Source organism: Rhinatrema bivittatum, chromosome 5 (assembly GCF_901001135.1).
Source record: "Rhinatrema bivittatum chromosome 5, aRhiBiv1.1, whole genome shotgun sequence".
Classification (NCBI taxonomy): Eukaryota; Metazoa; Chordata; class Amphibia; order Gymnophiona; family Rhinatrematidae; genus Rhinatrema; species Rhinatrema bivittatum.
This window is the reverse complement of record NC_042619.1, coordinates 102,416,699-102,433,453: the sequence shown is the minus strand read 5'-3', so window position 1 is coordinate 102,433,453 and position 16,755 is coordinate 102,416,699. Positions and strand designations below refer to the sequence as shown.

Sequence of the window (16,755 nt, the reverse complement as noted above, 5' to 3'; positions counted from 1 at the left end):
CACTAAGAATATGATGGTAAACCTCCTTATTCAACAAAAACATTATCGCAGGCTTTAAGGGCTTCAGTCAGGAATGCAAAACATTTCTCTTCATTTAAGCATTTGTGTAAAAGATCCTTTGTAACAGTTAAGCTGCTATTTGCAAGAAGTTTTTGACCCAAGCCATGTTTACTTTCCAGTCAACAATACTAAATGATTTAGTCCACGCTTTCCAAGAAAACTGAAGCCTATGTGCTAATCTGAGCCTGTTGGTGGAAGTGTGACATTGCATGTAGTACAGTAAAATAGTGTGCATACAAACCCCACACCCAAAATGGTATGGCACAAGAAAGGAACACAGAGCAAGGCTCGACAGTACATTTGGTCTCAGCCTTCCTTCTCTCTCTCTATATATGTACACTATGTGACAGCTAACTCCAGGTCATCATGTATCCTTAGAGAGAGTCCTGGTTTTTAAAACAGAAGTACTAGCAAAAATATTTCTTCAGAGAATTGTTAAAAACCGATTCATTCCCAGAGAGGCTGATTCACATAAGGTAAAAAAACTATACACATAGAATTGGGGGAAAAGCCTTACTGAATTAGATCCTAAGACGTCCTTATTCAGCCATTGGCCAGCTTGGAAAGTTAGCCAGATAAACTCTCGGGCACATCGCTGAACATACCCAGCTATCTTAAAGTTAGCTGGAGTGGTTTATCCCTCTAACTTTAGGGACTGCCTTTTCACTGTCCTAAAGTTATCTGACTAACAGGTCGATTCAGTAAACCGCGCGGGAGAGCAGGCGCTTTGAGGCGAGCGCCCGTTCTCCCAACGCGCACCCAGGCCAGTTTCCTGGCCGTGCGATTCAGTATGCAAATGAGAGCCCGCGGTAAAAAGGGTTCGGAACACGGATGCCGGCAAAATTGAGCGTCCGTCTTCCAACCCGCAGGCAGGTTTTTTTGTTTGTTTTTTAAAAGATTTTTTATTTATTTTTATTTTTGGGGCCTCCGACTTAATATCGTTATGATATTAAGTCGGAGGGTGTACAGAAAAGCAGTTTTTTCTGCTTTTCTGTACTCTTTCCCGGTGCCGGCCGAAATTAACTCCTGCCTTTGCGCAGGCGTTAATTTCTAAGGGTAAAATGTGCGGCTTGGCTGTTTTCCACGTGTTTTCCAGGCGCTATTATTACCCCTTACTATATAAGGGGTAATAATAGTGCGTTGAAAATGTGCGTCCGTACTGAATCGGCCTGTATATTAGCTGGATAACACTAAAGATCAGCATTTATCTGGCTAACATGTCTAGGAATTAGCTAGACAAACCTGAATTTATGAGAAACTAAAAACAGAGGTAAAAAAAAAATTATAAATCTTGGGCGCCAAATAAAAAGTTTTAGCAGCCAGAGTATTTTTTTTTCACTTGTTGGCTTTTCACTCTTTTCCTTCTGTTTAGCTATATTGCCTTTTCTTTTTGTCTTTTTTTTTTTGTCTAAATTTTTTTTTGCTTTATGCTTTTTTTTTTCTTTTCTTTGCCCTCTTTTAACCCAGGCACTCTCCCCCTAACACTCCGCATTGTCTCCTCCCTCCATTTGATCTTCTCCCACCCTTGGCAGCCACTACAACTCCCCAGTTTTGCCAGCAGCAGCTGCCACAAAATTTCCCTCCCAACTAGATGCTGTCAGCCACCACCACCGCAGCTCTGTCTCTCCTCGGCTGAACTCAGCCACTGCCGTAATTCTTCCTTTCTCTCTTGGGCCCTGCCAGCCACCGCAATATTTTCTTCTCAGCCCTGCCAGTGGCAGCTGCCATATCTTCCTGACCTCAGCATCCCTTCGGTTTGGCTCCAAGGCTTAAATTTTAGCCACCAGGGTGACCTAATGCCCAAAAGTTTTCCAGCCATGATCAAAGGTGTTTAAAGTTTACCATTCCCTGGTAAAAACTGAAATTGTGGCTCACCTTGTGAAAAATTCAAGTTCCAATGGCTCCAGCCCAGTGCGCCTTCTTTTGGTAACAGCAACAGTAGCACAATCAATATCTTCTTCTATCTCTCACCCCTACCCCTTAGGACCCCCTTCAGTCTCTCTTTGTCTCTCTGCCCAGCAGGAACCCCTTTACTCTGTCTCAGCTGTCCAACCTTCCTCTCTATTCCTAACCTCCCAGAAGCATCCTGTGCCCTCTCTCTTCCCTGTCCAGCTTCCCCTTCTCTTTCTCCTCATGCCCAGAAGAATTATTCTCTCTCTCCCTCCACCTCCTGCTTGGCATGCCTCCTCCCTCTTCATTAATGCTCAGTAGCATTTATTTATTAAGCTCTTATATACCATCGTTCAGATTGGCCATCACAATGGTTTCCATGTTGAAAACATAAATAACAATACATTAAATAAAGAGCAAATATTCATAAAAATGGTAAATAAAAACAAAATAAAATACAATAAACAGGTAAAACATAATAAAATACAATCATATTAAAAGAAAACAAATTAAAATACTTAATGTAAATGCTATGGATTTCTCCCTTTCAGTTGTTAAAAATGAAGTGCCTCATGTTATGTAAAAATAGTTGAAATAGTATAAAATTTCTTTCTCTCCTCTATCTAACAGCATCTCTTTCTCAATTCCCCCACTCCTGCCCACCACTTGCATCCCCCTTCTTTCTTCCTTTCCCTGCCCAATATCTCCCTTTCCCCTTGCCTGCAGCATCCCCCTCTCTCAACTCCACCTCCCTCACCCCCATCCTCCCTGGCCAGCATCCATCTCCCTTCTTCTCCTTTCCAGCAGTAAAATGTCTTTCTTCTCTCTCCACCACTTTTTGCCCAGCAGCAACTGCTCATTTGTCATTCTCTTTCTTTCCTCCTTCCCAACATACCCCTCCCTCCCCCCCATTCTTTTATCAGGCTGCCTATCTACCCAGAGCCTCTCCTGTTGCCTGCAGCAGCTTCTAGCTCTTCCTCTCCTTTGGCAGTGGCTTCAGCAGTTCCTGGATAGGCAGTAGTTTCTTGGCCCTACAAACAATTTCTGCATTCCTCAACAGGTACCAGTCACAGGTAGAAGGGCATTTGCAACTGTGCCCACGGAACAGGCACATCTGCACATCGTTGCCTGAGATTATGCCCATCCTACATAGTGTGCCTGCACTGTAGCCTTACTGCTGGTGCTACCACAACAGTGCAGTGCAGGCCTTCCCCTCCCTGCCCCACCAAAGCATAGGTATCAGGGCAGTTTTCCCATTGACCCCCCAAGGATATCTCTGCCAGTGGGCAGCAGAGCAAACATACCAAGGTGATGTTTGCTAACGAGCCGCAGTATATAAAAATCCATAAATAAATACCCTAAAAGCTGGCCCTGAGCCACTCCTATTGTTCTATATCAGAGTAAATAATAATGTTGCTGTACTGACTGTTAGCAGAACATTGTGCAGGTACCGCACTCATATGCAGAACTCACAGATGAGCACAAACAACTGGAGAGTTGAGAGAGTTTGGTTGTTTGGTTTTGTTTTGTTTTTTAAAGAAGAAGAGGCATGACCATAATAAAAAGGCAAAAATCTAAGAACTAAATTGTATTCTGCACCTTTATTTGCAACTAGCTGTTTTTTTCTTCTATTTTATATGCCCTCCCATCTCACTTAGCCTAGTCATTGCAGCTATAGTCCTCTGCCAGGGGACCACAGGTTGTGGCTTCCTTCAGAGCCTGAGTGTGGCTATTAGATGTTGCTATTGGTTAATGGCTGGGGCTTCCCTTCCTCTGGGAGCAGTGAATTGCTGCTTCTGCAGTAGCATCCCCCCATCCATGGCTGGCCTGGAGAGCAGAGTCCTAGCCCAGGAACTGAACTCAGGTCCTCTACATGGCAGCACTCAGCACTTGCCTTAAAAATATAAGAAGTTGACATACAGGGTCAGACCGAGGGGCCATCAAGCCCAACATCCTGTTTCCAACAGTGGCCAATCCAGAATACAAGTACCTGGCAAATACCTAAACATTAAACAGATCCCATGCTACTAATGCCGGTAATAAGCAGTGGCTATTATCTAAATCAACTTGACTAATAGAAGTTTATGGACTTCTCCTTCAGGAACATGCCCAAACCTTTTTTAAACCCAGCTAAGCTGACTTCTTTAAGCACATCCTCTGACAACGAACTCCAGAGCTTAATTGTGCATTGAGTGAAGAAGAATTTTCTCCAATATGTTTTCAGTGTGCTACTTGCTGGCTTCATGGAGGTCACCCAGTCCTTCTATTATCTGAAAGAGTTATCTGAATTCCATCATATCACCCCCCCCCCCCCCCCCCCCAATCTGTTCTCCAAGCTGGACAGCCCTAACCTCTTTAGCCTTTACTCAAAGCAGAGCCATTGCATCCCCTTTATCATTTTGGTTAGTGCAATCTCACCATAGAGCAATAAACCGACCTGATTTGATATTTGTATCGAGAACGTCGGTATATAAAAATGCTAAATAAATAAATAAATAAATAAATAAATAAAGACATTCTCCGTTTTATTCACTATTTGCTTCCTAATATTCCTAACATTCTGTTTGCTTTTTTGACTGCAACAGCACACTGAGCAGACAGTTTCAATGTTTTTTCCAATATGATGCCCAGAGCTTTTTCCTGGGTGGTAACTCTTAACTTGAAATCTAACATCATGTAACTCTGGCATGGTTTATTTTTCCCTATGTGCATCACCTTGCGATTTGTCCGCATTAAATTTCATCTGCCATTTGCATGCCCAATCTTCCAGTTTCACAAGAACCTCTTGCAATTTATCTCTATCCACCTTGCCACTGATGCACCGGGCCAGCCCCACACATTGCTGTTTTAAACTCATTCTATGCCTCTGCCCTGCTATTAATCAAGTTGACTTAGAAAATAGCCACTGCTATTGACTCTGGGACTCGTGACTTCCTTTGTTCCCGGGCGCTCGCCCACCTGCAGTGCTTAATGACCACTCAAAACGTATCATTGGGTAAAACTGGCCGCAGCTTTTATTTAACCATAACAGCACACAATGTAATCATAATAACCCACCACCCCGGGCCAATACATATATATATCTATTTATTGCCAGGGAAAAAGGGCCGGCTGCCTCGAGGCACCGGCCCTTTAAACCCCGGCCGGCGTCATCAGGCCGAGCCGGCCCCTTCTGATGACGCCGGCCGCAGGAACGCCCCAAAAGGGGCGGGATCCGGGCTTCGGCGTCATCGGGGCCGATGACGCCGGCCACCGGAACGCCCCTTGGAGGGGCGGCGTTTCCCATCGGCGCCGCCCCTCCCTCTGACGCTAGCCCCGGAACGCCCCCACTGGGGCTGGCTCATGCCCCGACATCATCGGGGCGCGCCGCACTTTGCGGCGCGCCCCGATGACATCACGCGACGCGCCCGGCAGACCGGCCCTCCCCCAGGTAACCCGTGGGCTCCGATTAAATATCGGGCCCACCTATTACTAGCATCAGTAGCATGGGATATACTTAGTTTTGGGGTACTTGCCAGGTTCTTGTAGCCCGGATTGGCCACTGTTGGAAATAGGATGCTGGGCTTGATGGACTCTTGGTCTGACCCAGAATGGCATGTTCTTATGAGATTTGCACTTGGAAAAACAGAACTACAAATTCCAGAATTCTTAAGAGATGGTGTCTCTGCCTGCCAGTGCTCCCCCTTTTTTTTCCCTTAATAAAATAGAAGGATGCCTAACATTTGCAAGGGCTTTTCTGGCGCATGTAATAGACAAATGTCTTTATATTTGGTCTGTAGAAGATCCTACATGAAAACAGTTATTGACCATGGTGCCACGTAGGTAGTGAGATACTTGTAAAGCCAAGATTGGATTTGATTTCCTCAGTTGGCAGGACTGTAAATATCTTGCTTTTCAACTAATTAAGAAAGGTGCAAACCCTCAGTAAAGTCAAAGGCATGTGATGGCAGACGTGATAATTATATTCTTCCTCTGGATGCAACCCCGAAAAGGTGCCTTGTCAGACATTTCTCATGTTTGTGATTTCCTGTGAAAAGGATTTGCCCTTTTCCAGTGGTAAGTGAGGGTATTATAAGATTCATTTGGAAAATAGTCATCTATGCTAAGTTGCACAGTTGTAGACTAATTTTGCACTTGGGGATTTCTTTTTTGTTTTGGCACAAGACCAAAAACAAAAGTGGTAATTTGACCAGCAAGCTTTTCAAGGTGTTAAATGTCTCTGCATTTTGCATGTTGAGATAAGATGTTTCTAAGCTGATTTCCCTGAAGAGAAGGCAGCAGTGTGATTTTAAACATCTTAGATTATGAATTGCAGCAGTTTTTTCAGACTTCTTCAAACTGAATGCTTTGCTGACATATACCTACTTTGAAATAACATTAATTTTGTTAAAGAGTTTGTTGATGTAAATCTGCATCACATACCCCAGGCAAAAGATCTGACATTTAGCATTAACATACAGTAGGTAGCCATGAAAATTTCCAGTGCTATCATGATATCCATGCATCTCCAAATCAATTTGTCAACTCACCACCATAAAATGCATCTCAAGAAACAAGTTATATGGAAACTAGCAAAAAGTGCCCTGCCATTGTTTGGATAATCTGGACTATAACAGCCTGTGTGTGTGTGTGTTAACCTGTGTGCCTGTGGGTGTGGGGGCCTGTGCTTGGATATGGTTGTGGATGTCTCTACCCACCTGTGTGGGTGCTTGTGTATGTATGTGTGTTGGGAGAGCCTGTGTGTGTGTGTGTGTCTGCTTATGTATGCGTGTATGTTTGGGGGAGCCTGTGTGTGTGTCTGCCTGTGTGTAAGTGTTTGAGGCAACCTGTGTTTATGGGCACCTGTCCCTGTGTCTGTGCATGTCTGCCTGTGTGTGTGCCTCTGCCTTTGTGTGTGTGTGTGCATATGTATGTTCGAGCCAGTGTGTGCACATGTGTGATCCAGTGCAAGCTTATATGCAAGTGTGTGAGCTAGTGCGAGCTTGTGCGCACTTCTGTGCACTTGGCGAGCTTATGTGCACCTATGTGTGTATGCCTATGCCTGCTTGTCCCTATGTGTGGGAGCGTGAGAGACAAGGTTTCGCAGACAGAGCATATTAGTGAAAATTACCTGGCTTACGTATATGTCTGTTTACGTGTGTGTATAGGGGTGCCTGTGCCCGTGCATGGGGGAAGTCCATACCTGTGTGTTTGTGCCTTTGTGCCTGGTCCATGTATATGCCTGTGTGTATGTGTGCCTGTGTCTGTGTGTGTGCAAGACAGGGCTTTTTAGACAGAGCATATTGGGGCAGATTTTAATACCTATGCGCGGGTGTAGATTTGTGCACGCAACCCGGCGCACGCAAATCTACGCCCGATTTTTATAACATGCGCACGCAGCCAAGTGCCGGCGCGCGATCCCCCGGCCTAGAAGCCCTGTGGAGGCCTCTGGCCACGCCCCCGGACCGCCCATGCCCCGCCCCTTTTTTCAAGCCCCGGGACATGCGCGCGTCGCCGGGCCTATGCAAAATAGGCTCTGCGCATGTAACCCCCCCTATGCGCATAGATCCGCGCATAGGGCTTTTAAAATCTGCCCCATTATCTTTGCCCAGTGCATCTTCTATTGTTCCAGTCGCCACCTAGCGGCCACAGATAGACACACAATAGTGTGACCAATTGACTGACCAACCATCCGACACAAGCCCTTATATATAGAGATTCTTACTTCTGGGGGAATTCTGCGCAAAATAATTTAAAATTCTCCACACAAAAATTTAAAATTCTGCAAACTTTATATTGGTCAAAATAACACAATTTACATGACAGTCTTTAAGTAATTACATTTTAAATTAATACAGAAAAAAATTACTTGGAGATGCAGAATTTTAAATATTTTGAGCAGAATTTCCTTAGAAATTCACTGCAAGAGTGTCCCTTCCACTTGCTCTCCTTACTCCCCTGGCCACTTTGCCCCCAGGCCCCAACTCCTCCACCTCTAGTCTCAACCCCTTCCACTCTATCGCCATCCCACAGTTTGACCCCTTTCTGAGTACTGCCCCTCACACAGGCTCCCTCTGTCCCTCCCTCTCTCACACACATGCTCCCTCTCTCTAATACACATACACATACCCTCATACAGGCTCCCTCACTCTCTTGCACACACACACATCCCCCCTCATATAGGGCCATCTCTCTTGCATACACCCCCACACAAGCTCCCTTTCTCTCTCACACATACATCCTCACACAGACTACCTATGTCTCTCTCTCATGCACCCCTTCACACAGGCTCTGTCTCACACATACACAATCCCTTCACACAGTCTAGCACCCTCACATACACAGGATCCCTTTTTCATACACACGCGCTCCCAATCTCTCACAAACATACACATTCCTTCACAATCTTCTCATATAGGCTTCCTCTCTCTGGCACCCACACTCAAGCATCTCCCCCGCGACCCCCCCCCCCCCCCGCTTTCTCACCTCCCATGTTCTCTCTCACACCCTCTCGCTCACCCTCCCCTCTCCTACACCCCCTCCCTTCCCCTCTCCTCTCTCACTCTCCCCTCTCCCATGCTCTCTCACCCTCCCCTCCCTCACCCCCTCCCCTCTCCTACACCCCCTCCCATGCTCTCTCACCCTCCCCTCTCCTCTCTCACACCCCCTCCCCTTTCTCACACCCCTCTCCCTCTCCTCTCACACACACATTCACTCTCACAGGGGCCTTCATCTTTGCCGCAAATGGCGCACTGGGGCCTTCATCGTCGCCGCAAACATCACACCAGGGCCTTCATCTTTGCGTGCCATTCACGGCATGCCGGGGTTTCCTCTGCCATTTTCTGCGCAGAATTCCCCCAGGACTTAATAGATAATAGATAACAAAGCCTCAGATTTTTTTAACAACATCATTTATTCACCTACACAAGTCATGAAAAACTTTGATCTCCCTACTGCCCTTTTATCACATGCCACATGGTTGCTCACGATGCAACCAGCCACTTTAATTCTATGCTTTATTTTATTGCCCACCAAAGAACCAGCTCGTTTCCAGCCTCTTGCTACTAGGTATCCTCTGTGTTTATCCCATGCCCTTTTGAATTGTGTTTCCATTTTTGCCTTTACCTCCTCATCTGGGAGAGCATTCCAGGAATCCACCGGCCTTTCTTTAAAAACCTGTTTCTTGACATTGTTGCTGATTCTATGCCACTGAAGCTTTATATCATGGTCCTTAATTCCTTAGCTTCTGTTACACTGGAAATGGTGTGTATTTTTAACACCTTTCAGATATTAAAAAAGCCTGTATCTATGCCCCCTCCCCCTCCTCTAGGATATACATATTTAGGCCCTGAAGTCTCATTTCATATCTGTAACTTTGTACTGTTGCTTTTGTTTTGCACTGCTTCAAACAGTCTATCCAGGGATGGCAGTATAGGAACATTTTAAATAAATGTCTTCTGGGTCAGACTCCCGTACCATTTTGGTTGCCTTTCTCTGCATCACTTCTATTCTATCTCTGTCCTTTATTTAGATATAGCCTCCAGAATTGAACTCAGTTCTCCAGATTAGGCCTCACCAGTGACTTGTATGGGGGTGGCAAAACAGTAAAGGAAACGAAAAGGGCATGGAATAAATACAGAGCATCTCTCATAGCAAGAGTATGGAAATGAAGCACTGTGGCACATTTTCTGCATGGGGTAAGCTGCACAGAGCAAGTAGTGTCAACCCCTATGCAGAATGCCAGGGGGGTGACTGCACAGAGTGCATAGAGGTAACTTACGTGGAGCAGCAGTTACAACCCTAAACACCTTGCTGGGTAGACTGGATGGGCGATTTATCCGCTATCCCTTACGATGTTACTGTCTTAGCCAGGATGATGTCTTCTCCTCCATTGCCTTGGTCCTAAAGCTAGGCTGCCTTCCTCCAGCACTGCATGGTCTCCAGGAAATCACCGGACACCATGACCGCCACCAGCCTTGTAACAGGCAGCAGTATGCTGCAACTGCTTCTTAGCCCCTTCCATACGGGAGGGAGAACTCCTATGTAGCTGATATCTGTCCCAGATCACTACTCTTAGCTCATTTTACCCCACCATAGTTACTGGGCGGTCCCTTGACTTGCTTCATGCCCACCCAGACTGCTTCCGAAATTGCTTCCACACTTTCTTTTATATGGTCAGACCCATGGGTGATTTTCCAAAAAGCCCATTTATGCATGTAAAAATCACATTTTATTTATTTATTTAGAAGTATTTATATCCTGCCCCTCCAAAGTTCGAGGCGGGTTACGTCAAAACATTCATAATTCCATAAAAATAAGATGAAAAGAACAATGACAAATCTTACATGATACTGACAAGTTAAGATAAAATAAGATTTCTTAAAATTATGTAATAATTTATAAACATAAGATAGAAAGGCATAGGATGGCGGTGGAACTGAATAAAATCTCAGGATTTACACAAGTCTGGGAAGGCTTAGGCGGAAGAGGTGGTGTTTGAAAATGACCCCCCCATGGAAAGCAGTTGGGCTGCTGTGTGTGTGGCCTTTCTCTGTTTCATGCAGGTGACGCACTGTGCATGTATGTGGAGCGTCTGCCAACATCCACAGGAACCTTACTGGTGCCATCTTACATTTTCATGGCTGACAAGGCAGGTCATCATTGCTGTCCCTGAGGGATGCCACTTGCCACGGGATAAAAAGGGAAGAAGAGCATGGGCAGGGGGGCAGGGTGAAACATAGCAGACATTTGGGGACTGCTAAGGACAGGGGGTTATGGCATGGGGGTTACAGGGGGAGAGGGATCAAAAGCGCTGGTGTCATTGGGCCCCCGTCATTTTTGATTGGCATTGGTACTAGTTGCTAAATGGCAGGTAATTTGTTGTATAAGCAACAGTTTCCATTAATCGGTTCTGATAACTTTTACATAGCTGAGGACATGATACGGTCAAGGTTCCCCCCCCCCCGCAGGTAAAGTTTGGGAACAAAGCTTTGATATATCAGGCCCTTCCTGTTACTGCTGAATTGTTCCTTTATGGGTGACAGAAATGCTAAAGCAAGATAAAAGGTGAAAAAAAAAATCCCTCAAAACAAAAGGAAACCATAATCTTTAAGACACAATATATTTTCCTCTAAGCTAAATGCGATAGGGGGAGAGGAATAGAAGGGGTGCAAAATAATTGCATTTTGACCTGCTCTCCTTCTCTAGCCCCTCAGTTCCATCTGAGGTTTGGTTAATTTTTTAAAAATCTACCAATAGCCTTAGTTAACAATTCTTTTATTTATTTTTTTTATAATATGTTTATTGGTTTTCCAAACAATAAAGTTTGCAAACAGAAATAAACCATCAATGCTTCGTCTGTGTCATTACAGTATATACATGGCATCTTTGTGGTACAAACAATTCTTTTAAAATAATTCAGCACGCAGCATTGTGTAACAGCCACCAGCTGGTGACTTCAAGACTAATGAAGTATAAAATTAGCCTTACTAGAAAGTTTGACAGAGTTCGGTTTTATTACGGTACCCTGGCTGCATGCAGTGCATTTAATCTAATCAGAACAACCAACCTCCATGACAGGGTTGAAAAAAAACCCAGGCCATGTTTACAATTTTCAGCCTCTTTATTTATTTCTTTATAAAATTGTATATACCGTCCTTTAGAGAGGTTCCATCACAACGCAATCTGAGTTGGTGGCAACCACAGGTTTTTGTGTATTGAACAGAACCTTGTTATGAATAAATCAGCAATCCTATTGATAAAATTAATGATATACAGGAAGATATAAATTAAGCATGTCTGTGTTTTCATCTAAAAATATTAATTCATTGCCCAGAAAATAACCAGAGGACACTGATAATTAGTCACCGAAAGATTTCTTCAGTGTCTATAAGTTCTCTTCATTTTTTTTTCTAACTTTTCCATCATGCTTTTACATTTTAGGAAACTGTTCAATCTGGCATTTCTTTTCAAACTGTCTGATTTCTCTCATTCTAACTGAATGAATAATGGTAGCAGGGGTACTGTTCCGAGAACAGGCAAATACCCTGCGGTACCTGAATGTAATCCACTTTGAAGTGGCTAACCAGTCACGCAAGGCGGCATGTAAATCAAAAAGTTAAATCAAAATTTGGAAGAGCGTCTGATGGGGCTTTCAGTGCTTCCCCAGCTCTTCTTTTGTCCGCGCTGCCTGCTCCGTGAAGCCTGCAGTGCCACACAACGTTTTTGGTAAAGTTAGGTGCGCTTTGGGCTTGAAAGGTTCGGGAAACACTGGCCTATTTATTTACCTCTGAAGTCCTAAGTGAAATGCATTGCTTACTTCCACGCTCATTAATGCAGCATCAGTTTCCCTTTTATCTCCTTGCATGGTTTCTCCATGTTTATGGTTTCATGGTCAAAATTGCTGATGCTCGGTCGGGTTCTAGTGCGAGTTGCAGGGGCTTATTCAAAACGAGAATTGTTATTTCAGTGGTATAATCGCTAGTAGTCACAGTGTCTCTTTATATCAGTAGGACAGAATAATAAAATCCAATATAAACCATTGAAAGTGGGAAAAAAAAAGTCCATATAATTGTTATTATTCCCTTTATAGCGTTCACATACTTGCAGCCTGAGGAAAAATCAATTGTCCTTGAAGACATTTTCAATATGTGGCAATTAAATTTGCTCTCCTGCTGCCAGATCTATAAATCAGATACAATTTTAATGGTGTGATCTGCATATACGTATAACCCTTAGCGGGGTGGTGGGGGTATTAAGTCCCAAGGGTACACAAACGTATTTATATCTTCGGGGCTTCTCCGGCTAGCGCTCCTCCCATGGCTTGTACTCTCTATCCCAGAGGTGGATTCTTTCTGTAGGGGGTGAATTCTCGCTTGTGGCCCGGACCATGGTGTCTTGTTTCCAGTGTGTGTGTGTAGACTCTAAGTACATCCCCTGGGGTAAGAGGCTGATGATAAATCAAACAGAACCAGGCTCTGGATGTTAAAGTAAAAGTTACAGATTGATAATCATTAAATTAAGTCCATTTATCCATAAACATGAAGTTAAATCTGACTGTTGGTACAAGGGTATTTCTCTGTAGGTAGGTGTCCTTTTATTCAAGTATCTAGGTAGAGCTCCCATGGTGATATTTACTGCGTAACCAGCAGCTATTAAAGGGGTCCTTAACTTCACAGCAAAAAATCCTACTTTATGTCATCTCCTCCATGAACACCCAGCTCATCCTGGTCCCAAGGAGTTGAGATCTGGTTGGGGTCTCCCGATCTGGTTCTTTCATCCTTAGGTGATATTTTCTGGGGACTTTTCTTGGGAAAAAGTCAAAGAGGATCAGGCTACCTCAGCGCTACATCCCAGTGGGGAAGGGAGATCCAAAAACCTCCCCACACTGTTCATGTTCAAAACATACTTCTAATAGTAAACTGGGTATACCTTCAACCATCATTGTCTCTCTCAGCAGGTCCACCTAGGGTTTAGAGTGGACTCGCAGGTCTTCAGTCTCCTGAACGAGTGCCCTCTTGGCCCAAGAGGGTACATAAGAACATAAGAAATTGCCATGGTGGGTCAGACCAAGGGTCCATCAAACCCAGTATCCTGTTTCCAAAAGAGGCCAAACCAGGCCACAAGAACCTGGCAAGTACCCAAACACCAAGAAGATCCCATGCTACTGATGCAATTAATAGCAGTGGCTATTCCCTAAGTAAACTTGATTAATAGCAGTTAATGGACTTCTTCATGAACTTATCTAAACCTTTTTTAAACCCAGCTACACTAACTGCACTAACCACATCCTCTGGCAACAAATTCCAGAGCTTAATTGTGCATTGAATGAAAAATAATTTTCTCCGATTAGTCTTACATGTGCTACTTGCTAACTTCATGGAATGCCCCCGAGTAGTCCTATTATCCAAAAGAGTAAATAACAGATTCACATCTAGTCGTTCAAGACCTCTCACGATCTTAAAGACCTCCATCATATCCCCCCTCAGCTGTTCCATCCCCTTTATCATTTTGGTCGCCCTTCTCTTTACCTTCTCCAACACAACTATATCTTTTTTGAGATGTGGCGACCAGAATTGTACATAGGATTCAAGGTGCGATCTCACCATGGAGCGATACAGAGGCATTATGACATTTTCCGTTTTATTAACCATTCCTTTCCTAAGAATTCCTAACATTCTGTTTGCTTTTTTGACTTCTGCAGCACACTGAACCGACGATTTCAAAGTATTATCCACTATGATTCCTAGATCTTTTTCCTGGGCGGTAGCTCCTAATATGGCATAAACATCTATCTCTATAACTTAGTGAAAGAAGGGCGTGCATTATGAGGTATCACTTCTAACTGAAAATCTTTCTGGGTGAAGCTAGGACATCCTTTACTCCTGGGGGAATTCTGCGCTACTGCGGAATGCAGAATTTGCGCAGAATTCCTCCTTCGTGCAGATTTCCTCCCTCACCTCGCAGATTTCTTCCTTCGTCACAGTTCCCGCAGATTTCCTCGCTGCTGCGCAGATTTCCTCCCTCGCTGCCCTTCCTCGCACAGTTGCCTCGCGATTTCCTCCCGTCCCGGAAAAGGAAAAAAAAAAAACAGAAGCATGCCGCGCACGGACAGCGGCCAATCCAGGACAGCAAAGTCAGGTGGTGCACGGAGAGTGGGGGCATCGCAGCACGGCACCGGCGGCTCGAGGTTAGCAAGCTGTACCGTGCTTAAAACTAAAAACAATCGAAAATAGAGAGAAAGGGGGAGGGGGAATAGAGAAAGAGGAGAAGGGGGAAGAGAAGGGGGAAAGAAAGGGAGAGAGAGAAGAGGGGAACAGGGAGGGAGAGAGAGAGAGAAAGAAGAGGGAGAGAGAGAAGGGAGGGGAACAGAGGGGAGGGGGAAGGGGGACAGAGAAAGAGAGAAGGGGGAAAGAGAAAAAGAAGGGGGGAGGGGGAAAGAGAAACAGAGAAAGAAGGGGGGAGGGAGAAAGAGAGGGGCTAAAGAAGAGACCCAAGCCCTGGCCCTGAGACTGTATGTTTGAGCCCTTGTGTTTGTTGTGAGCCAGTGGGTAGGTGTCTACCTGGGAGAGAAGGAAGGGGGAAAGAGAAAGAGGGAAGGGGGAAATAGAGAAGGGGGAAAGGAGAAGGGAGGGGAGGGGGAAGGGGAAAGAGAGAGAGGGAAGGGGGAAAGGAGGAAGGGGGAAAGGAGAAGAGGGGGAAAAGGAGGAGAAGGGAGGGGAACAGAGGGGAGGGGGAAGGGGAAAGAGAAAGAAGGGGGAGGGGGAAAGAGAGGGACTAAAGAAGAGGCCCTGAGACTGTTTGAGCCCTTGTGTTTGTTGTGAGTCAATGGGTAGGTGTCTACCTGGGAGTCTGTATAGGGGGGTGGGAGTGTGTATGTGTGTGTGAGAGACAGTTGTATGTGGGGAGACAGAACATGTGTGTGACAAATGGCATGTGAGAGAAAGCATATGTCTGATATCATGTAAGAGAGACAGCGAGCATGTTGAGGATTCATCCCAAGTCTCCCATACGGCAGTGCATGATGCAACCATTAGAGAAGCCATTTCCACGCCACGGAGGTGCAGTTGCATCAGAGCCCATGCAGTGAAGGGGCCCTGGTATGGATACTCAGGTGGAGAGGTTAGCAACAACTGCAGCAGCCCCTGCCAGCTTGGCTCATCTGCCAGCAGCAGCAATTGGCTCATCTGCCAGCAGTGTCAAGTTGCCATGGACTGGATTGCACTGAAATGCAGAAGAATTTGCAAAAAATATTTTCAAGTGCTAAAATGGGATCACATTGGATAAAAGTTTGGGAAGCCCTGGAATATAGTATAGTACCTTTTTATTGGACTACCTTAATACAATTTGTGATTCGCTTTCAGGAATTAGCATTCCCTTTCTCCAGTCCAAACAGAGGGAACAAGAGATAACACTGCCTAAAAATGCAAGTGAATCATAGAATACATGACAGTGGGAGGGGGAAAGGGGTGTTGATGTGTTTGAGTGATAAGAAAGTGGCAAGAGGCAGTGGAATTATTTCTGGTGACTCTGTTAATCTGAGCCATATTAAATTAATTTTGATTTTTAGCCAGTTTTTCCAAATAATGCAGAAGGCAGTTTGCAGCATTATTAGTAATTCAAGTAAAAATCCCTACCCCATAGAGCTTGCAATCTGAGTGGGTACCAATGGAAATAGGGAGATAAAGTCCACAAGTCCCAAAGTCACAAGGGGGTGGATCGGAACCCTAGTTTCTGTGTTTCTCAGCCCATTTGCTGCATAGTTAAAAACAGCTATTGCACAGGAGTGACTGGGAGATTATTTTCTTGTATATTATGTAGAAATTACAGCCAAATCTTGTTTTAAAAATCCCTGACCCTTACCCACAGCAAAGGGGTAAACCTGAAGAGGAAGCGTTACATAAAGTAATTCCACTATTTCTCGGTCACTTTCTTATTACTGTAACACATCAATCCCCTTCCCCTTTCACACTACCTTTGTATTGTAATCTATGATTCACTTGCTTTGTCTGGCAATGTCAGCTTTTACTCTCACCTGCTCATTCTGTTTGGACCTAAGGAAAGTTTGTCAAGAAGTGTGTTTAATTAGTACAATAAAAAGGTATCGCCTGATGTTATTATGTTTGTTGACCTTTATTCTGTCAATTCAAATGGTCTAACACAGCTACCACAGTACTTTATTCAAGCAAAATGACAAACTCTCCATGACTGCATAAATGCTTGTCCTTGAATCATTGCCTAACTTTGATGTGTTATAGTCTGTGCTATTGCTTTTCCATGATTCTGTGCCAACTGCTGCAGATATGAGCCCTTGCTGCAGAAGTAGAA

At 44.6% G+C, this 16,755-nt stretch overlaps 1 protein-coding gene across 2 annotated transcripts in view; it reads left to right on the top strand.

The window, feature by feature from the left end:
- Nucleotides 1–16,755, top strand: part of STARD13 (StAR related lipid transfer domain containing 13) — a 336,460-nt gene that overhangs the window by 247,267 nt on the left and 72,438 nt on the right. The window lies entirely within an intron of this gene.